This window comes from Monomorium pharaonis, chromosome 4, assembly GCF_013373865.1.
Source record: "Monomorium pharaonis isolate MP-MQ-018 chromosome 4, ASM1337386v2, whole genome shotgun sequence".
NCBI classification, from domain to species: domain Eukaryota; kingdom Metazoa; phylum Arthropoda; class Insecta; order Hymenoptera; family Formicidae; genus Monomorium; species Monomorium pharaonis.
In genome coordinates this window covers 1,661,784-1,686,009 of record NC_050470.1, presented here as the reverse complement: position 1 = coordinate 1,686,009, position 24,226 = coordinate 1,661,784, and the positions used below count along the sequence as shown (strand labels likewise).

Here is a 24,226-nt window from a genome sequence, read left to right as displayed (position 1 = left end):
ATTATACATAATTCCTCTTTTTTTTAAACGAAAGAATATTATCACACGATTATGTGTAAATTTAAGTGTTTTTTTTTTTTATTATTTAACATTATAATCGGCACACGCTTTGAATTATGCAAAGTTAAGCATTTTAAAATACTGCTCCTAAGGCCTGAACGTAGCGTAACCTCTTTTTCAAAGTTTTTATATTCAAGTAGTTATTCAATAAATTGATTGTAGTTCTACTGCTATAGTTCATATGTATTATAAACTTGTAGTACTATTGTAGTCTCTATGTGGAAAAATTATATGTATGTACATACATTTAGATATATTTTGCAATATTTTCTCTTTATTTTGAATAAATGTATAATTTTATAACAATACTGTTTTTTTTTAACACTAAACACTACAGACGCGCGCTTCGCGCGCGCTATTTAACTTTTTGTTTTTTATCTTTTAAAAATAAATTGTAACAATAATTGTGACTATCAAAATTTATAGTTTGACAGCTGGAAATGACACAAAGTGAAGCAAGTCATAACGCATTTGACAACGAGATAGCCAGACAGCCAATTAACATCTTGGAAAAGTGACAATATCAATAACATTTCCTTTTGACAAAGTGGATACATACACGTACAAAATCAATTTTTGAAATCTATTTTTAAATCTATTTGAAACCATTATCGTTTGTTTCTTTTCGTTTTGTTATGCAACAACACATTTTTATAAATAACATCCTAAGTAAAATAAATATATTTTGTAACTTAGAATCTAGAATTGCTTAAACAATACTGAATCACATTAAGTTTCCAATTTAAATTATTGATTGTTAATACTATTATTGTACGAAATGGTTAAGCTACAATATTTCTTCTCTAGCTTCATCGAACAGAATAATATTGAATTCTCTGCCTGATCTTATTATTACAGCGTAAAATATTTTCTCATGCAAATGTATGTCGAACACATTTCCATACAATTTGTGTTATTGTAATTAAGTTACTGTAGTTGAATTTGTCACAAATAGCTCGCTCTTCACCTTCTGTATTATATACTTTTGCTTTTATTCTTAAAATCTCTGTATCTACTGTATAAAATCTAGAATTTGATAGCGATGATAAATGGTATTAAACTTATATTATTTTCTTGTCGATTAGCTTTTTAAAGCATCTATATTTTTGTATTATTTAATCTGCTGTATATAATTTGGATTTTCGATTATTATGATACACAGTGATTGGCTTCCTTAATTTGGTGAAGATTTATGAGAAGCCGCGGTGAGGGCCGTTAGGAATAATTAAGGGAAGCTCATAATTATACCTGACAGATATCTCGCGATTCTCTTTTTCGCGAATTCGGCCCGGCTTTTCGAAAACCTTCAAACCCGTTTATCAGTTTTCCGGAATTTCAGTACATATTTCGTTATTAAATCGTCTCGCTTCTTGCTATCCGTAGTTAAATTTCGCGAAATGTTAATTATTACAAAACACACTCTTACGACCGCAATTAATATTTTCTTTTGACAGATAAATGTATTCATCGAACAATTTAGAATGTCTATAAAATTTGCAATAAAAATAGCTTTACTGATTGAAAAAAGATTAGATAAAATAAATATGTGTTTATCAACTCACAAAATTAATAGTTACTTAACTATGGACTATTGTTTTAGATTATATATAATTATATTATAAAATAATAAATATAACTATTGAAATGATATGTTAATAAATATTAAGAAGCGCAAATCACGATTTAATCTTATTACTTTATTAAAATTTACTTTACGGTTCAAGGCTAATAATATATTAGCAAAGTATAAACGTTAAATCTCATAATCAAGAACTGCACAAAGACGAAATGTTGTGTTCTCCAACTGGCGGACGTTCAAATGAGCTCCCTTTTTGTTCGTCGCCGGGATACTTGAAATTGCCATACGGCTTATTATGGCGTTACACCCTTCAATCGCAAAGTTGAACGTCGTAAAAGCGTCGTGGTACGAACCGCCTCTCCAGACAATAAGAAAAGACGGCAGTTTCGCGACGAATAGACATTTCTTCGGTCGCGTATTAAATAACGGTCTTAGTAATTTTGTTGCATTAAAAAGTTTTGATCCCCTCACAGTGAACGAGGATATATCAAAGGTTCTTGAAAAAATATTAAAATATACTATATAAGCAATTAATTAGAGTTATATAAGAAATACATGTAATACATATCTTTAACAATCGAGTAAAGTTTCAAAATTTTACTGAAATGACTGTATATTATTAATTAAAACCCAAAAACCTTAAATAACTGAGAATTGTTTAAAGTAATGCAACAAAAAGAGAGAGGGAGCAACGGTGAGAAATTGTAGCAAATGCCAAGTTATACCTGGTGTATCTGTTTAATTTACTGCAAAATCGTGAAATGTATGCTGCACTAGTCCTGTGAGCGCGAGTTGTTATGTCATCCGTTAAAATGTAGGTATATATCGCGAAATGCCGCGGTTAAAAAATGCAAGTCGCTGTAAGCGAAAAAATATACTTTCACGCCGCACAACATAACAAACGCATCGTTGCATATTTCACTGTTGCAAAAGCTGACAGAATCCAAACGGGGATTAGCGGCGCGGTTTTGCAGTTTCTGCTTTTTTACATGTGTTGGAATTTTCTTAGGTTAACATGCCGCGTGATCCTTCTCGTGCAGGATGGTAGAGCGTACTGACTAGCGACAAAGACGACAAGTGACAAAAGCAAGAGAGCGAGTATAGACTGCGCGCTAGTGGTACCCGGTAACAGCCATGAAACTAAAAAACAAAGAAAGAACGCAGCATATCGCAAGCACTGGTACTGAATGAAGCATGAACGACCTAAATACTTTAATTTTCCAACACTCCCACTTATTTAGGTTCGTTTAGCACACCTATTTTACTTCTTAGATAACTAAATTGCTGTTTTGCCACTGGCTTTGTAAGTATATCTGCGAGTTGCGATTTTGTATCCATATATCTTACATCTATGTCACCACGCTCATATACGTCTCGAACAAAATGATAACGCACATCTATATGCTTGGTTTTCTTGTGATACTCTGGATTGCTTGTTAATTTAATCGCCGACTGATTATCTACATACATAGGAACTTTATTGCATATAAATCCTAATTCAGATATGATTTGACGTAACCATATTGCATCCTTCGTACCCGTAGCTAGTGCAATATATTCAGCTTCGGTTGTAGAGAGCGCGACTACACGCTGTTTTTGGCTTGCCCACGATATTGCACCACCGTTTAACAAAAATACGAATCCGCTTGTCGATTTCCGCGTATCAACACATCCAGCATAATCCGCATCTGTATATCCGCATATCTCACAATTGCTCCCACTATTTCCATAAACAATTCCGAGATCTATTGTCCCCTTTAAATATCGAAAAATCCTCTTAACCGCCTGCCAATGCTCTTGACCGTAATTAGTTAAGAATTGACTCGCTTGATTTACTGCATATTCTATATCCGGCCGACTAACTCTAGCGACAAAGAGGAGAGAGCCGACCGCTTCACGATAGGGAATATTTGCAACTTTTCTTTTCTCCTCTTCGGTTTTCGGACATTGAAATAGAGACAAATGTACTCCAGATTCAGCAGGAACGCTTACAGGATTTGCATCTTTTAAATTAAATTTTTCAAGCAACTTTTGAACATAAATTCTTTGTCCAATTTTTACAGTACAGTTTATACGGTCACGATCAATCTCAACTCCGATAAATTGCTTAGCATCTCCCACTGTTATTTGGAAACTTTTCTTTAAAAAAGTTAAAACTTTATCTATTGCCTTTTTTGAACTTGACAGCAAGAGGCCATCATCTACATAAAGTGCTAAGTAAATTATTTTTCCATCTATTTTACCACAAAACACGCAATGATCACTTTCTGTTGGACAAAAATTAAAAAGCTTTAGAAATTCAACAAATTTTGAGTTCCAACAGCGAGGAGACTGTTTGAGACCGTACAAACTTTTATGCAACTTACATACCGCATTAGGTTTTATCTTATTTTCAAAACCGCGTGGTTGATCCATGAAAATGCTCTCTTTTAAAGTACCATATAAAAAAGCCGTTTTTACGTCGAATTGAGCAATTTCGTAATCCTCCTTAGCTGCAATAGCCAAGAGCATTCTAATGGATTCATACCGTACCACTGGTGCAAAAGTGTCAAAATAATCGACACCCTCACGCTGAGCATAGCCTCGTGCCACGAGTCTCGCCTTGTAACGCTTAATATTACCGCAAGAATCTGTCTTTTTGTTATACACCCATTTGCACCCGAGGGCTTTCTGTCCTTCTGGTAGTTCTTCAAGCGTCCATGCTTCATTTTCTCTGAGGGCGTCCATTTCTTCACACATCGCTCTTTGCCATTTATCACCATCGACACTAGCGACTGCACTTTCATACGTCATAGGCACAGACTCGACAGCAAATGCGTAACCTTGTTCACTATAGCGGTCCGGCTCACGTAACTTATTTCTATCGCGTAATTGTCTTTTTATCAGGGTCGGTTCGTTATTCAGTTGCTCATGATCCTCAGCTTCTGAATGATCTTCAAGATGATCTTCAACTGACGACTGTGGTAGTTCACCATCTTCTTCTCTGTCGTCTCCAAATGGCACATGAAAAACCGCTTCCTTCCTAGGCGTTTCTGTTGTCCAATTTTCTGTCATCTCGTTAAAATCCACATTACAGCTTACATGTATCTTCTGCGTTGCAGCATCCCATAGTCGGTAATTTTTGGACTCTCCTTCATAACCAACGAAAATCATCTTTTCGCTTTTCTGATCCAGTTTCTTCCTCCTTTCTTTTGGCACATTTTTATATGCAACGCTTCCAAATACTCGCATATGTTTTACATCAGGTTTGCACTTAAACCATCTTTCATATGCAGTCATGCCATTTAATTGCTTTGAGACTGTACGATTCAAAACATATGCTGCTGTCATGACAGCTTCAGCCCATAAAATCCTAGGCACGTTTTTGGCAATTAACATTGACCTGGCACTTTCGACGAGTGTCCGCATCTCGCGTTCTGCACGCCCATTCTGTTGATGAACATACGGTGTCGACTTCTCATGAACAATTCCTTTTGCTTGCAGAAAACCACTGAATTCCTTTGACAGATATTCCTTTCCGTTATCAGTACGTAACACCTTCACTTGATTGCCTGTCTGCTTACATACAAAGGCTTCATATTCTCTGAATTTGTCAAACACTTCAGTCTTGTGTCGCATAAAGTACACCGTCCTGAAGCCAGTGTAATCGTCCTTAAACAAAACAAAATATCTTGAGCCTCGTGGAGATTCCACATTTACTGGACCACACACATCCGAATGAATCATTTCTCCTGGCCCCTCAGTTTTCTCCCGCATGCTTGAAAAATGTGGCTTTTGAGTTTGCTTACCCATTACACATGCTTCGCAAAAGAAATCTGTTCTGTTTTCAATCTGCATTCCATTGACAGCTCCAATGTCTTCTGTTTCCTTGATGGATTTCACATTAATGTGGCCCAACCTTTCATGCCACAGCTTTAATGAATTTTGCTGCACCATATTACACTCTCCTGGTATCTTTACATCAAAAAGCATCCGGAAAAGATAACCGTAACGAACTCCTTCTGCAGATAGAGTCCCATTACTTTCTCGAACTTCGCATCTGTCACGATAACTATGAAATGAGAATTTTTTATCAGTTATAGCTCCCACTGAAAACAGATTTCGATTTAAACCGGGAACATAGAGTACATTTGTCAACTGTCGGTCAATCTGCTTATTACCGGCACTCACCTGAATGTCTATTGTACCGACACCAGCCGCAGGAAGTATTCTATCTCCCGCTACTCTCACGGAACGTACCTCTTTTACAGGTCCAAGTGTACGAAAAAAATCACGTCGGTGTGTCATGTGCATACTAGCACCTGAATCTGCTAACCACACAGAGTCGTCCTTATCCGTTGTTTCCAAAAACAGCGCTGAGATGTCACATATATATGCAGATCCAGATTCCTCTTCTGTTTTCGTGTTAGCCGATTTTTCCTCGATCGTCTTCTCCTTGCTACTCTTGCCGTGGGAAAGGCGTTTCTTACATTCCCGATACCAATGACCAAATTCGTGGCAATAATTACATGGATGCTTCTTCTTGGCTTCTTCTATAGTTCTGATACTTTTCTTCTTTTTACTTTGCTGATCACTAGTATCTGATTTTTTATTATGCTTTATTCGCATACCTTTCACTTGCAATGCAAGCGATGACGCTTCTTCCTCCACAACTGTCAATCGTTTGTCTTCTCTTATAATTCTTGCAATAAGGCTTTCCTTTTTCTGCTCGGCTTTAGCGGTGCATTCCCACGCCATTGTGAATGCAGAGAATTTCGGCGGCAAACTGCTTAGCAACTTGGACATTATGGCGGCATCCGAGACCGTTTCGCCTGCATCAACCAGCTTTCTACAGATAGTTTCAAATTTTTCTATCTGAGTTGCAACAGGCTCACTATCACTTACGCGAAACTCATAGAATTGTTGCCAACAACGCTGTTTCGCATCTTCGGTCGTATCACCATACAACACATGCAGCTTCTTCCAAATTTCCTTTGGCGTTGCGCAATTCACTAGATTAATGTGCAACGACTGATCCACCGAACCCAGCAGAATTACGGATGTCTTTGACTGACGCTTCTTCCAATCCTTCCACTCTTTTAGCTTTGTCTCCTTGTCGGGCTGCTCGTCCGTCCCCTCGATGAATCCCATCAAATCTTGCGATTCTAGCATGAGTGACACGCCATATTTCCACAGAACGAAATTTGTGCCATCGAATTTCGTGAGGTTGAACGCTTCCCTTTCCGCCATTCTTACTCAAGGCGAAAAAAGAGGATGTACTACACGACAGAGCACAACCGAACTCAGACAACCACGAGAATATATATATTTAGGTTAACCGACCACGAACAGGGCACTCAAGCAATAACACACGCGGCGCAGTGGAAGCGTGCTGGGCCCATAACCTGTTGGAATTTTCTTAGGTTAACATGCCGCGTGATCCTTCTCGTGCAGGATGGTAGAGCGTACTGACTAGCGACAAAGACGACAAGTGACAAAAGCAAGAGAGCGAGTATAGACTGCGCGCTAGTGGTACCCGGTAACAGCCATGAAACTAAAAAACAAAGAAAGAACGCAGCATATCGCAAGCACTGGTACTGAATGAAGCATGAACGACCTAAATACTTTAATTTTCCAACAACATGCACGCGCGATTTCCATTAAATGCTTTAGCTAAACCTTTTTACATTTTTTCTCTACTTACGCTAGTAGAAAATTTTAATGTAACTTTACGTTCGTTACAGTCATCCATATTTGTTGAATTAATGTAAATATTAAGTAGATCATCGTAAATATTATAAGGAACATTATAATCCTCAATAATACAATAATTTTTAAGTTATTACGATAAAAATATATGTAATATACATATTGTATGAGAATAATTTTTTTGTGTTGTACTTTCAGTTTGAAAATATTATGTAGTCTTTTGCTATGAAAACGTTGCGTTGACAATTAATAAATTTTAAATTTAATAAATCTTGTCATTGTCAAAGTAAATTTAAATACTTAATAATTTAAATAAAACTATATATTTTTTGTTACGAGAAGTTAAATATATAATACATAGTAATTAAACATAATAGAATATTGGTTAATTGACATATGTATATATGTGTCTGTATATAAAGTGTAAAGAATTAAATTTAAAATATAAAAAGAACAAAAGTTATAGAGAACTGAAAGATTAAGAAATAAGGTGAGATTGCATTGTACGTATAAAGTTTTTTTTAGCGTAAATTATATTTTTTATTTAAATTATAATCTCGTGAAAAGGGTAAAGATGGGATTGCATCTCTCTTATTAATTGGTAGGATTGATGTTCCCGTTAGATACGAATGATAATAATTGGTGATACACGTGGCGAGTATTATTGTACGTAAGTGCAGGGCAGGTTCTCAATTGTGCACTTGGACGAAGGGCGTATCGTGCCACGAGATCGTACACTAGATGATACATTTGGATTGATAGCGAAGAGGGAGAGCGGACCCGTAAAATGATACCTGTGAGGGGTGGCTCGAATGTTAATTGCCTGCATAATTAATGCCATTACCCGAACCCAACGGCTTTCTCGGTTATATTAAAGTACATGGAGTTACCCGTTGCATGTGTACAATATTCAGAAATGATATAAAATATTTAACACTACTCGTAGTATACGCAATGATTATATTTTATAAATTTTTAATTTATTTACTTATTATTTATTAATATATAAAAAATGCATCTTTATTAACATAATACGTAAAATTTATTTGATTTTTTATTAAGTCTTTCTTTGACCCTTTTTCTAAAATTTTTTTCTACATTATTAATTTCTTTTGTGTTCACTTATGTGTTATCTGTGATAACATAAAAAATTATCATATGCATGTAGAGATAGAAAAAATAAGGAAAGAGGAAGTAAGAGAGAGAGAGAGAGAAAGAGAGAGAATTTTTTGTTAAAATTATCAATATATTATGTATTATCGATTATTCTCCATATGTGTGCGTATGTGATTATTTTCCATATGTATGGTTTATTAGCGAATAGGTATATATTTCTCATATTGCAAATTCAAATGAGGAATATTAATTAAAATGCAATTCATAGAGGTTCATATTATTTCTTATCGCAATTTTTTGCTTATTGTGAAAATAAGTAATGATAAATAAAGTTTGCCACTGTTGCTTTAAAGTGAAATATATGGCGCCATTTATTAATTGGAGTTGAATTGATTCTATCACGGTAATTGCGTCGTCCAAATTTAACCGAAATAGTTCACCGAGATGAGAAAAATTATCTATTATTATTTAGAGCTCCAAAATTATTAAACGTAACGGTTAATATAATACAATCTAATTAAATTGATTTTAAATAGAACAATTTGTTTAAATTATACTTTTATCTAATATACTATATATATATTGTAAATTAGTTTATTTTATACTTTATTTTTAATTACATTTTATTGTATTGAACAGCAAGTTATTTATTATTATTGTAGGCTTTATTGTAGGTATTATTAGATTCTATTATAAGTTTCAAAAGAATTATTGTATTCAAACCCTTCGACAGTGCGTACCTGACTCACCTAACTTATGTGCAACCACATGACATTATTTGAGGGCTGTTTTTAACCTTGTCTCTCCTTTGGCTAGGGAGCGATATGTGGGCGTCGATTAGATCATTCATTGCAATCCCCTGTCACGCACTGTTTTGCGGTTTACCGCGTTTCTCCGCCTTTTCAGATCTATACTGCGCTAGGGTTGCGCCCTCTCTCCTTTCCCCTTCTTCCTGAATTTGTGTAACCCTGATGTCTGTGCTTCAAAGTTTTTAATTTTGTTTTCAGTACCTATGGTTACGTATGCAACGGGGATTATTAACGCGAATCAACTTCCGCGAAAAATATAGTAGATCGATGTCAAAAAACGTACAATTTGCGATTATAAAGCATTCATTTTAATGACAGGGATACATCGTGTATTGTACCGAAACGAGGCGCTGAAACGGATGTATCACATGTTTACGTGATATACATATATATGTGTATGTGTGTGTGTGTGTGTATAAAAAACATACACAGGATATTATTAGTTTCGCTATGAAACAAACTTTATCAATTGTTCGATTATTTTGCAATGTTTTTATTTTACATAATTTATATGTTTAATATTTTTAAATAAATAAATTATGTGTAAATATGTGTGAAAACATATGATAATTTAATTATGTATTTTGTAAAAAGTATTATACATAGATTCTATAATAATATATAATTTTACAAAAGGAAGAAAATTTTTTGTAGGTTTTTTGAACATTAAATCTGCATATTATATTCGTTAATTTTGATATTGGATTCATATCCAATAATGCCTATATTAAGATTTTTATATTACAAATATTTGAAAAAATTAAAAAATTTTTGAATTTTTGATATTATATTGATATTGTTATATCATTACATATTATATGTATATGACAAAAAACTGCGCAACGACAATATAACAATACTGAACTGTCGTTAAGAGTTACAGAATAGGCCTATTAGTTATATAGTCACATTATTAATTTATAATTCATAATTTTTTTATAATATAACAAGTCCAATATTTTATTATGATAATTTTATTAATTAATTTATAATATATTTATAGTATATTTTATGGAAAATTTTAATAACATACATTTTAAAAAATAAATTTTAATAATATCTTATAAACATATATAATAATTGTAGTGTTGTACAAGTACTTGAAGTTTTTATTTTATCGTTGAATTTTTTACAATTAACATTTTTAGCAATTAGAAGTTGGAATTGTATTTTTTGTATTGTATTCAGTATGAAAAAAGTTATAAAGTAAAAAAACAGGCAATAATGATTCTTTTTGCAAAAAAATTATTTCTCCATGAACTAACAAAATGTTTATTATGTGTATTATTTGTATCTTTAACGTGCTGTCAGTAAAGCTTATTTTAGACGATATGAAATCCGAAACAGGATTTTATGACATATGATAGCGTTCAAATTTCGTTCTTACAATTCCAATAATAACCAACAGATTTTTGCAACGAAAATATCAACGTTGGCTGGCGATCAGCTTGCCACTATCCGGCAGAATTTTTGAAAAGCGCAGTCGGCATCGAACATCCCCGAATCCCGGTACGAGAATAACGACCACGGGCATGTATACTGGCGGAACGAATAAACGTTATCCGGCTCGCTTTGATCATTCATTCTGCTGGGCAGAACCGGGCCGGCGAGTCCGCGGTACTAGAATAAGTGCGCTGCGAAGTACTAAATTGCGCTAAATTGCGGGGGGAATGCGTTAACACGCTCCAGCTACATACCGCGCAGCCTGCTCTGATCGACAATCAATTTGACGCCGAAGAATTTATCACGTTTACTGAATGGAACGTGCCATCTAGTATTGATCTACGGATGATTGAGGATTATTGTTTCAATTTAAGACAATTAAATTACTTTCAGCTTTTCAATCAAAAAGTTGATACAAAATATTTTGTATTACATAAAATAATGTGCTTCAAAAGTATACGTTTCATAAAATGCTCTCGTATAAATTTAAGCACTTAAATATTTCTTTTTATAATCAAATACCTTTTTATAATCAAATACCTAAATTAAACCTTTACATTTTTTATTCTTTACTTTTATTTTTTATATTTTGTTTACAATAACATTTTTTTAGCTTTGCTCTTACATTGTATTTCTTTATTTGTATAGTTAAAAAAAGTTGTTCTACTACTAAAGCCATGTAAATAATATACTTTTCTTTTTACCATTTTCTTAGTCTCTGTACATGTATAATTATATAGCGACGTGAAATGTTAAAATAAACAGCAGAGAAAAGTATTAAGAAATCATTTTTATCAATGTATTATATTTTCTCAAAATTTTTTAAACAGAATTTAAAAAATATTACATATATAAACATATGTATATAAACATGTGTCTATGTGTGAAACAAAATTGTTAAATTTAATTAGAAAGATCTTTCACAAATTGTATAGTAAAGAAAGAACGATATTTTTTCTGTAGAAGATGTGCAATTTTATAGTAAAAAATAATGGATCAATGTGTTTGAAATATATGTAGATCCGTCTAGAATAAACTGTGCTGCAACATTGAACCCGCAAAGGGTTAATAATAATGAATAGAGGGAGTTGGAGAGAATGCGCTTTAGATTAATCTCCTGTGCTTGTCTTGTATTTTGTATAATCCGGGTATTATGCTAGAGACCGATGACACAAACTATTTTCGTCTTTAATATTGAATGGCCAGTTGACCGACAGTCACTTCTCTGGAAAGCCAGATCTCTCATTGTTGCGAAAAGCTGTGCCTTTGTCGACCCCATATTTGTTGACTCTGTGTTTAACCCTCATTGTGACCTAGTAAAATTGTTCCGTTAATAAGTATGTGACAGATATCCGTTGCGTCATGTTAATTTTAGTAGCTTAGTAGTCTCTTCCTCCATTTTTTCTTAATTTCTCTCTCTCTCTCTCTCTCTCTTCTGTGTTTTTGAATAATCTAGAAGCATGGTAAAGTTATCGTTGTGAATAATATACGTATATTGATTATTTGAAAATGTTGTAGAAAAAATGTTGTAAATAAAGAATTTTTTAACATTTCTTAATTTATACATAATTTTTATGTATTTAATTTATAACAATAAAAAAAATTATTAATCTTTATTTTCCAATCTAGTGTGGGGGGAGTGAAGAGACATGGAAACACGTTTTGGAGGAATAGGAGGTGAAAAAAGGATGGCAGGAAACGATAGTGGAAATTTTGGGAAAGGGAGGAGATGGGGATTGGTGGAAAGAGAGAATGGATAATTTGAGGGAGGAGAGCAAGAAGGACGTAATGGAAGGGAGAAGTATTGAAGGGGAGAGGAAAGGAGAGTAAGTGAATGAGTGAATGAATATGGAAAGATGAAATGTAATTGTTAGAGCAACGGAAACAGAGGTTCCTGGTATGAATGTATAAATGTGAGGATGAATGGAAGGAGTGTTCTCTCTCTCTCTCTCTCTCTCTCTCTCTCTCTCTCTCTCTCTCTCTCTTTGAAAAGTGTATGCGTAGCGTAGTACTTTGTAGTACCTTGTAAAGAAAAGAAAGACTGTAAGCGAAGCGGGAGTCCGCTGTACCCCGCAAGGGCTGTGGCGAATAAAGTTCTATTCTATTCTATTTTCCAATTTATAAATTATTTATATGTGATTTTTATATAATTTTTATGATAATTACAATAACAGTTTTTAATTTTGCTATTTTTTTTATGCTAAAATGTTTGTCAGATTGACAAAAGAAAAATTAACGTAAAATTTTAACAATCTACAATACATTTAGAATAAAATATATTGTTAATAAAATAATTTTTTTATGATAAGTAATATATTTCCTTAACAATCTATATAAATTAATATATATATGTATATATGTGATTATATAAACATATGGATGTATAGATTTTTACACTTTTAGAAAAATTCAAGTTTTATCCACGTAAGCATTGCGTTGAATACTCCATTAGGCGAGAAGATTGAACGATCTTATACATAGTTCGAAAAGCTTGAAGAGTTAATTTAGAATGTTGCGATAGCTCGTGGCTCATTCCTTCAAAATGGAATTTATAAAGAATTCTAGACATTGACTAGTTCGCTTTGCTTTGTCTCTTCAAATTTTAACTTACTTGAAACTACTTAACGATTGAATCGATAACAACGTCTGGTACAAACGGTGTTCTCTTACAAAACTGTACAGACACTCGAGTGGTTGGAGAATTTTGGAGATTCCCAAGATAGAAAGAAAGAAGAAAAACAGATAGGAGAGAAGAAAGAAAAAGAAAGAGGAAAAGATATTGACTTGTTCATACGATTGTTGTTTTGTTTATTTATTTAAAATATATATTAAAAGGATTTAATTGATACAGTAACGTTTTTCATATCTTAGGACAAAATACTTTTTCACAATTTTATTTCGACAAGATGTAAAATAATTAAAAATTGAAAGATTCACTTTTTACCGTTTCTTTTAAACTTTTACTTAACTTTTACTTCTTTTAAACTTTTCATGTTTAATTGAAATAGGGTTAAAGTAACTTTGTTTTGAGAAACGCTTCTCTGCTTTCTTTCTATTATGCATTTCCCTTTCCTGTAAATTGTCTGGATATCGTTGATATGAAAACGATATTTCATACACGTAACAGTCTTATACTACGTAAATATTATTCATTTCGCATATAATAGGGTCACCGGCGACCCCAAGTGTATTACAAGTACAGGACGGAGCGGCGACGATGCTTGAAATATTATCGCTTGGAATATTGTTTGACATTAGGTGCAATGCATGGTGTAATGCGCGGCGTAATGTGTAACTGAGTATGAATTATGCCCCGCGACAAAGGACTATACGCGCACCGGAATTCGAAATGGCACTTGCATCTCGCGCTGATTTATAACTGCGCCCTCCGTGCGGCATAGAGGCAAGCGTTGTTGGAGCACTTCGGTGCTAACTGACGGGATTGAATTGACAATATATGGATATATATATATATATATATATATGTAGACACATACGCACGAGTAAGAGCGGAAAAGTCTGCCGTGCACGACAGACAAATGGCGAGACTTAAGTGGATTTACGCTTTTTGCAATCAAATCGGTCACGTTCTGCGAATTCGAGAAAATCCTACATGTTCGAGAAAATATCGTTAAAAATTGTATCAGGTGAATCTCGCTCAAATTAACGCCCGTCGATAGCAATCCATTCGGAATATGTTTCCTTTTGATGCTAGACTTGCCGATATATAGAGTGCTCCATTTCAACACCAGAAGGCTAACTAGCTATTCTAGATTTAGAGATATCACAAATGCACAGCAAAATTGATTTCAATCATTGCGACGTATATGCTTTGTAATATTGGTCGATTGTACTTTGTAATGTTGGTGAAATTCACGCTAAAATAGCGTAACACATTTTAGGTATGGATAGGTTGGCGAAATGGTTTAAATTGAATGTTGAGCACATGTGAAAGACATAGTAATAAAACACAGACGCGACAGACGTATCGCGCAATTTATGTACGTCTTGTATGAGATGGAGGAACAGATCTTGCAAATCTGTGAAATTGTGAAATAACATGAAAAGAAATCATGCGAATGTATTCTTTAATATAATTTTCCATAAAAAGTATAATTTATACATTTTAGAATTTCATTTTCAGGACGTATATTGAACTCTCCTGTAATTTAATTCATAAACTTGATATATACAAAACATTTTCTACGAGATTATTTTTAGAATGGCGAAAATCAGATGTTGAATAGTTTTTTGGCAATTAAATAATATTAAGGAGAATATTTAAATATAAGAGAAAAGAGAAACAAAAGTAATAATTTAATATCCTACTTGCTACTGGAAACATTCGAATATACTTAAAATGGAACATTCTATATATGTAAAATAAAAAGCTTAATGAGAATATAATTACATAATAACGTAGATAAAAATTATTAATTTTTAATAAGTTTTTTTACTATATGTTATTTGCATGAATTTTTTTTTTTTCTTTTTGTCATTTTCCTACCGAAGAAAAGGTAGCGAGATGGAAAACTGTCGTGTTAACGGCGAATCGAGATGATATCTCGACGCGTGGCAAAAAAGCCACCGTGTCGCCGTCGGAATGGCGAAAAATTTGTCTCGGCATGTATGTAACATTGTTGCGTGCAGACCACCGTAATGGCGCAGCCGGAATTGCAAATATTCGTCCTATGCCATTCTCACGAACCGCTTGTATTCCTCTGGCCTTCTCTCTCTCTCGTTGTTTCTTTTTTGATCAATTTTTAAGAAAGCTGATTCGTTTTTTTACCTTTTCATTAATATATAATTGTATGTGCCATACATGATTAATTGAGCCTTAAAAATACATACATATAAGATACGATAAATAAAATGCATAAGATGCTGATTATAATGAATTATAACAATATATACACATTATAAAAACAAATTATAAAAAATAAATGATGTACATATGTATTAACTAGCATCGAGGATTGTATTAGACTCTATTGTAAGCGTTTTTGTGCTATAAAATGCGACTTACCTGTTTGTTTGTGTGTGTGTGTGTGTGTGTGTGCGTGCGTGCGTGCGTGCGTGTGTGTGTGTATCTCGAGAAAATATTGATTTATCTCTAAAACATTTTTTACATTGTCACATTTCAATTTTAAAATGAAAAAATATTTAATTTATATAATAAATTAAAAATATTGTTTTAAATTAATAATTTTTTAAATAATAATATAAAGAGATTATTAATAAATTGAAATACAAATGCATCTGTATTCAATTTGCAATTCAACAAGATAAGTTATTCGAACTCGTTCGTAGCGCAGCAACAGTTAGTTGACACAAAAGTCACATTTTACATGTCATTGTTACGTAATTGAAATTAACATGAATGGTGATTTTCGTCTCCAGATTTCGTCGCGAATTACAGAGTTCATTTGATGCGAGCTTAAGCGGCGGATTTACATAGTAAAACGCCGAAGGACGTGACACGTGCTCGTGCTCCCGCCTTCGATCCGCGAATTTCCTCCAGCGAATAATCGTAGCGGAATACAAATGCGCGGTTGGTCGGCCGGTTATCTACGCCAGGAAATTAACTCGATTGTTAACCCACATTCACGCACTCTATATGAGAGATGGCGATCCACAGATACTGTCAAGCACTATGGTTTCGCGGAGTTATGACCAGGGTGACACATTCGAGTCTGAATCAATCGACCGCGAATCAAAACCGCACTTGATACTTATCTAGGCGATATGTGCGATTAATATGTCGTGTTTGTACACGCTTTTGCGATCCAAGATAGTATCGATTGACTGCAGTTTTCACAAATGGACTGTGGTATCGTGTAAATGATATACGATACCGAATTGAACAATTTTAATTGAGAATTATCTTTAGCGCGGTGCGATAATTAAAAAAGAAAGAAATTTACAATGAGTAAATTATCCGATTAAGGCACCTTGTATTGCGGTTAAGCTCATCATCATGTACGCGCGTTTCATGAAATATTCAAGTCATTAGCGAAGTAGAGGACCCTATCGCATTATGCACGCGGGGGTGGAGGGGGAGTCGTGAGTTTAGATTTGTAAATCACAGCTCTTTACGGTGCGGTCTTTCGCGGCGAATAGCCCGACAATAGATGGAGACTATACATTATATTCAGTCGCGAAAGAAGCAGCGTAAAAAGTAACGTCGGCGGCGGTGTAATCGCGGGCAAACAACACATGCAAATTGCGCCACGCTTGCTAAATTAGCCGCGAAACGTTCTTAAGGAAAGCGCGGGCGGCCGATATTTCAATCTGCGGGCTTTTATCGTTGCATTGACCCGATATAACGATGTCATTGTTGTAAATTATGAATACCATTACACTCGGTCTCCTTTTCCTTCCATGTTTATTGTGTTCTAAGTTAAAGGAACGAGAGAAAATTAAAATTATCGTATTCCTGTTAAGTTCTGGAACGTAATATTTTTAAAAATAATATTTTTCTCATCTTTTTTATAACGTGACGTGCATAACAACTGTATCACATCTGGATATTTTTATTTATTTTACTTAAAATAAAACTGCAACCTTCCTCTCTTTTCCTCTCAATTCTTAAATAACTATTTTCAAATAAGGATATTAAAAATTATTTTTCTTTCGGTATTCTTATAATATTGTTTCCACGATTTATATTTGAAATCAAGTTATTCCTTTTGATATTATCATTACGATATAATCGTAAAATAATAGATAACAATAAATCTTTGTTTTATTCTTTCACATTATATATTGCAGCAAAACTGTCAGTTTATCGGTCTTATTTCTATATTCGGAGCAACTATAGCAACAAAATATATAGCAACAACAGTGCGCTGCTTCATCGTAACTAAAATTTAGCCGCAAAACACCCTCGATGAAGGTTCTTCACACCGCATACTACCGACCGAAAGCGGTTTGCGGTAGGCGATACCGAAACTTTGCCATATAATTTCCCATAGCCGTAGGGGCGGAAAAACGCAGTTGCGATTCCAGTATAGAGATGAGGAAAAAGCTCACGGCCAATAATGAGGATTTATATCGCGCGGCGTTATCTCGCGCTTTATAATTACAACCGGGGGTATGGTACGCCACTCCTGAGAGAGAGAGCGCGTCTCTCTACCGGGTCGTACTTAACATCGAGAGTCACGTGCCGTCGCGCGACCGGAAAGATAAGCTACGTGCCGCGCTTGCGCGCAGAGGAGAGGAAATTGTGCGTTTCTCGTATTCGGGAAAGGGGAGACGGAGAGGCGGACCAGTTTTCTCGTCGTCTTGCATTTCGGAGTAACACGGAGAAAAGTAATAATCCTCTTATTCACGCGCTCCGCCGCCCGAAGAGGTAGATTGTGTTGCGTCGCGAAATGGAGCCCGATAACTGCCGCGCGCGTGCGCGCGTATGACGCGCGAAGCGGATTACTCGCTCCGCTCCGCTCCGCGTTTCGCATTGTCGTCGCGTCCGTCACGACGATTCCGGGTGATCTCATCCGTTGCATTTTTCATCAACGGTGCCCATTGGAATTCGGGGGGGGCTAGCGGATCTATTTTATCATAAGATAAAGTGGTGCACAAAATTTCGATATATATACGGCCTCGATCGGATTATAATAATCGAAACAAATGCCAAAAATTATCATAAAGTAAAGAGAGTTGTTTACCGTTTGTTTATTATGTCTCCCAGTTTTTGTCGATTACCGTTCAATCGTGTAGATAACGCATTTAAAAAAAAAGTGATGGAGATTTGTGTAAAACAGACGCACGCTCCATAACACAAATCTGCGTCGCGTATTCGTTGCAATCTCATTATCTCCGAACGTAATTCTCGATGCAGATTTAGCTCGTGAATGACGTGAATCTGCGCACCGAAGGGTAAATAATCCCATTATCCAATCCGGGAAAAGAGATACTGCCGCCACGGGAGGGTGAGATGAGGGATTTTACCGCGGAAATCCGTAACGGAGAGCCTGCAACACGAGAGAACAGACGATGATACTCGCTTAAATGGGGAGCGAGAAAGAGAAGGAAGAGTGAAGGGAGGGGTCGAGAATGGGGGCGAGGGGGGGGGAGCTGAGGCGGACGGAAGAGGGCTGAATTAGCGAGCTACGTAAATTAGGGGCGACCCTTTAGGCCCTTGTTTAATTTAGCGAGCCCCGGCGTCAGCCACGGCCAAGATACACACGTTTTACAGCGTTCCCCCTCTCGTATAAACTCTGTTTGCACAAATTCATGTCAGTCTAGGTTATGTTACATGCATCCGGCTGCCATATTCCGGTGCCCTTCAAGAGACAGACAGTCTTGAGAACACCATGGTGGTCAGAGTTTCTCGTTAAGCACCCTTAAGGGAAAAACCAATAGTAATCTTCTCTTTTTAACATACTATTACAGCTGATATTGTGAACATAGTAACGTGATATTTTACAAAAGTGATTTATTTTATTTTATTCAATTTATAAAAAACATTTTATAAAATTTCCTAGAATCTAATATTTTATATACAACAATACGCTTTGTGTATATAAAATATCTCTTTTGTACATGTGTACGTGTAACATATCTATAACAAATAAAAAGACAATAGCTATTTGTAATAACAATGTGTATTTTTATACATGCTTTTTAAACTGTACAATTTTTTATAGTCAAAATAGAATATCATTGTTTACGTTGTTTTAATTTCATAATGTTGGTACTCTGAATTTTGCGGTGGAAAAAGCTAACAGTAAAGGAAAAAGCACACAGTAATAGCGAAATGTTGCATTTTCTTAATCACGTTTCAAAAGCGGTGCGCGAAAACGGCGCGAGAGCACTCGCAAACCGTGAAACGGAAATATGATTTACTGGAGAAAGAGTTCCGTACGACGTTCGGCGGAATATTTTTTCCGCGCGTGAAAAGATTTCACAAATTATTTTCCGCATGCAAGTGTAAAAGGGTATACGGTGTCCGAGTATAAACAGGAATATTGAATGTGTGAATATTAACATACAGACATCGTTTCGTCTACATAAATAACATGTGAAGAGAAAAATCTTTTATTATGCATTTTCGATATCGTCGCTGGTTTATATATTCATGCATATGTACTATTTATGTCAATTAAAAAATATTCAAGAATCGATCGAATATTTAATTTAAAAAATTGTTAACAAATATACTAATTAAACAATAATTTCTTTACGCACTTCAAATTTATGATATAATCTTGTTTTTATTTATTCTATATTAAGAGAATTTAATAAGGGAACTTTTATTAAACTTACAAAAAGTTTATAGTATTAAAAATACATAGAAAACGTCATGTCATTATATTTTACAAACATTTTTATACTAATATTAACATTAAATTATCTTCTAAAATTTTTTTTTAAGCATTAAGAAAATTTATGTTGTTAATCTACTTTGCTAGAATTAAATATTTACTAATGTATTTGAAAATTAGTGTTCTACAATAATACAGTTTAATAAATAATTTAATATTATAAATAATCACTACACAATATCGTGTGAGCGATTATTAATAGAGTTCAGAGATTTATCAATCACACTATATCAATAACTGTCAACAAATATTAAGTCAAAAAGAGAAAATAACGATTCTAATTTGTAGTGATATTCTAACTCAGAGCTTAGTAAGTTTAATAAATTGACGTTTATGAATTATTAAGGAGAGTTTTTCCTTAATAATGAGTGTAAAGTCAAAATTAAAGAAAGTTAGTTTACTTATAAGATATAAAATAATGACAAAGTTACTTCTAAAAAAACTTATGAACATGATATCTTGAAAACTATTAGACTAATTGACTTCTCTATTTTGACATATATTTTTAAAATAAATTAATATTTTTAAAACAATTTTTACTTTATATGTTATTAAAGATACGTAGAATAAATATATGAAACTTGAGATCAATTCGGATAGTTTTTTAAATTTATAAAAATAACCTTGTTTTTTTGCGCAATAAAGTTGAAAAGGCTCTTTAAATATCCATAACATTATTGGTCAGTTAAAAGTTCTTCAAAAGTTGACTTTAACAAATATATCGGATGACCTACATAGTGTATAATATGGACGGGAATTATAGTTCCATTATAGGAACTTTAAAAAATATGTTGAGTTTTTAGTCGATAAACTGCCAGATTTAAATGGCAAATATTCTCTTGCAACAACGTTTAGTAATGTGGGACCAGCATGATGGTTTTTCGACTCACAGCTCATATTGTTCGGATGTACATCGGATGACGTTTATACCAAATAACATGATCCCTATCGTTTGATTGAATCATTGTGCAAATATTTGTCGGCCAACTTGTTTATCGGATTTAACACATCCCGCTACATTTTTTTATAGACATTATAGCCCTTCACACAGCAATATATTGCTAATATTTATTATTCGCAACAAAATGATACGAGAAAACACATTTGCAATTTTGATCTAATCTTGTCAATTATTTTAATTAATGATTTTATATACAAACGTACAATCTGTTTCATAGGGAGTCACTCAAATGCGCGGATTGCAAGACTAATTAATTATATGACCCATACAAGAACGACGATATTCATCCCGAGGCACATTACGTGTTCAAATCCCTATTGTGTCAGAAGGTCGCACTCCGCACACGACGATTCTAATCCTTTCAACAGAGGAAACGAGCCGTAACTATCTCGACATGAGATTGATCTCCTAGCATAATTATCGGAAGTAAAGACCATCTTTTTTAAAGACCATACTTTTTCTCTTTTTGTTTCTTGTTTTGTTGTTTTTCCTCTCTTCTCTTTTCTATCTGTCGTATTTTTTTTATAGTTAAAACCAAATGAAAATATATAGTATTGCATTTTATATATTTATTTTACATATATTTATTATATTTATTTTACATATGTAAAAAAATTCTAAATAGTATATATTTATAATCAAATGCTTTAGTACATATAATACTTTTTTACGTCTATTTGTAACTACTTACTATAGGAAACGTAAATATTTCGTAAGTGTTTCGTGGTGGCTTCAATCCTTAAGCATGAAATATGTACATTCAACTCTACTTTACTTTCTCTCTCTGCCCGTCTGGGATCTGAGGGTTTTACGAAGTCGTAAGTGCCCCGAAGTGAGAACAAAGCCACCGTCGCGTAAACTGTAAGCCGTCTGGACGGCAAACTTGTGAAATTGTTAAGCACCGGGACATGGACGGTCTTTCCGGCTGAAAGCTTCGCAAATCTGCCTGCTCGCGAAATTGCTTCCTTGGTCCACCCGGTCGTTGTTAATATTCCTCAATACTTTACGCGAGAAGATCAATAAACACTATATAATGAGTATGAATAAATGTGGAAATAAAAAGGAGAGAAGGTATTATTTTATCTGAGAAATCTGCGATGGTTCACAATTACTTATATTATTTATAGTATAATTGTTTGAAGATAATATTCATGAAGATGAGTTATCAGTTTCAGAAAATTATTCGTAAATACTATTCTTGTATTCAAGACTCTCTCTCTCTCTCTCTCTCTCTCTCTCTCTCTCTCTCTCTCTCTCTCTCTCTCTCTCTCTCTCTCTCTCTCTCTCTCTCTCTCTCTCTCTCTCGATCAGCATAGAAATCAAATAGATATTAATTTTCTAAATTTAGAAACAATCGAGAGGATATTTTAAAAAATTTTATAAGTTATTAATCGTATAAGTGGGAAAGGTTACAGTTAGGTAAATGAAAGCGACATTGATTTAATTTCGAAAAGATCAAATTGTATATTACATTAGATGGAATGTATAAATGTGATGGAATAAACCATGAGATGTAAAATCTCAATAAATTAAGGTCGTTTTTTTAAATTATACAATTATGCAATTTTTTGACAGATATAAAGGACATTAATGTTTTGAATTTAAAAAATATGTTATTAAGTAATGTATATGTTAAATTAAAATATATTAATTGTGTATAAATATTGCGAATAACTTTTTTCGTTTATCGTAAAATTTTTTATACATAAAAAATGGATATCTCAAGGTAAACTCTAGTGAAATATTAAATCACATACTCGCAAATAATTTGATATCTAATATTTCTAGCATTTCATGTACAGATCCTCAATTTTGTTCATCCCGTTCTACACTCTACGTTTTTAATTTTATGCGTTCATTTTATATTCCTTTTTTCCCATTCATTCTCTTTATATTCTTCTTCTACCGTTTTCCACAATGCGTGGAATCTCGGGAAAAATGATTTTAACTTTAGCTATATTTCACCAATTGAAAACGAAAGCTAAAAGATAGTTTCTGCCACCGAAGTCAATAATGATTGTTTAGTGATTTATATGTATAACAATTATAAATGATAACAATTAAAACAATTGTAAAATAAATATAATTAAACCTATAAAACTATATAATCTATAAAAAAAAATAATTAAGTAAATTTTTTTGAAATCTTATAGTTTAAATAGTTTTTAATTTGGATAGTATAATTTGGATCTTTTAGATGTAAAAGTTGGATATGTCGGACAATTAAAACTTGAAAAAATGTAAATCTATACGTTTGAATATTTATATTATAGAATTTATGTATATTTTATTTTATGCACATATCTCCTCATTTATTTAAATAATTTCATAATTTCTTTACCTTTTTTTTCAAACATAGATTTTAAATATTTGGAAAAAGTGTCTCTCTTTTCCATAATTTGAAAAAAATTCTTTTATATAATGTTTTATAAATGTGGATTTATAACGCGTTAGAAAAACAAATTCTTCAATTTCAACGTTTGTGCGCGTGCAGAGTTTTCTCTCATGTCACTTCTGCGTGGCTCTGAATAGCGCAATTCATATCACGATCCTTTCGCGCACACGATTCAAAGTGAGATATAAGCGACAGGACGTTTGTGACGACTCGTGGTTTGGGATCTAATTAAAGAAAAGGTCGGCGTTTTAATTAAACCAATTCGAGATACATGTCGCACGCAGGCACGCGCGTACCCACGCACGCACGTACGCATGCTCGTTTACACACCTACATATACCGCTATCAAAAGATCTAATTGAAGCAGAAGAAGAGAGACGGTTTGCGCCACAGTACTTCTGAGGCTCCTGCCAACGGCAGGACAGCTTTTAATTAAAAACAACTTGCCGCTGTCGACGGGACCTGGTCGTATCGTGCGCGACGCGTCATTAACCCTTTGCGGCACGGTGGTCGATATATCGACCACCTATCTTGAAGTCATTTCTTTAATTTTTCGGACACCAAATACTGTATTTTATTACTTTTTCTTGTAATTTTACTTTAGTAAGAGTCTTAGTAATATTTGGTAAGGTATAATTTTCCTTTATTATTAGTTAATTTTGTTATATAAATAAATAAAGTGAAAAAAAGTGTGTGTTTTTTACAAAAAATGTATGTCAGAAAGAAGGAAGAATCATGAAGCTGTGAAAATCAGTATACAGAGGTTTTTTGGGTCGCTGATTACGAATCCGCTATCAGATTTCGACGATTCTTTTTCAAAATGGCGATCCAATATGACGATTTACGATT

General features: G+C 33.8%; 1 protein-coding gene across 2 annotated transcripts in view; it reads left to right on the top strand.

Annotated features, from left to right (window-relative positions):
• LOC105840419 (connectin) overlaps nucleotides 1–24,226 on the top strand; it is a 135,714-nt gene that overhangs the window by 82,655 nt on the left and 28,833 nt on the right. The window lies entirely within an intron of this gene.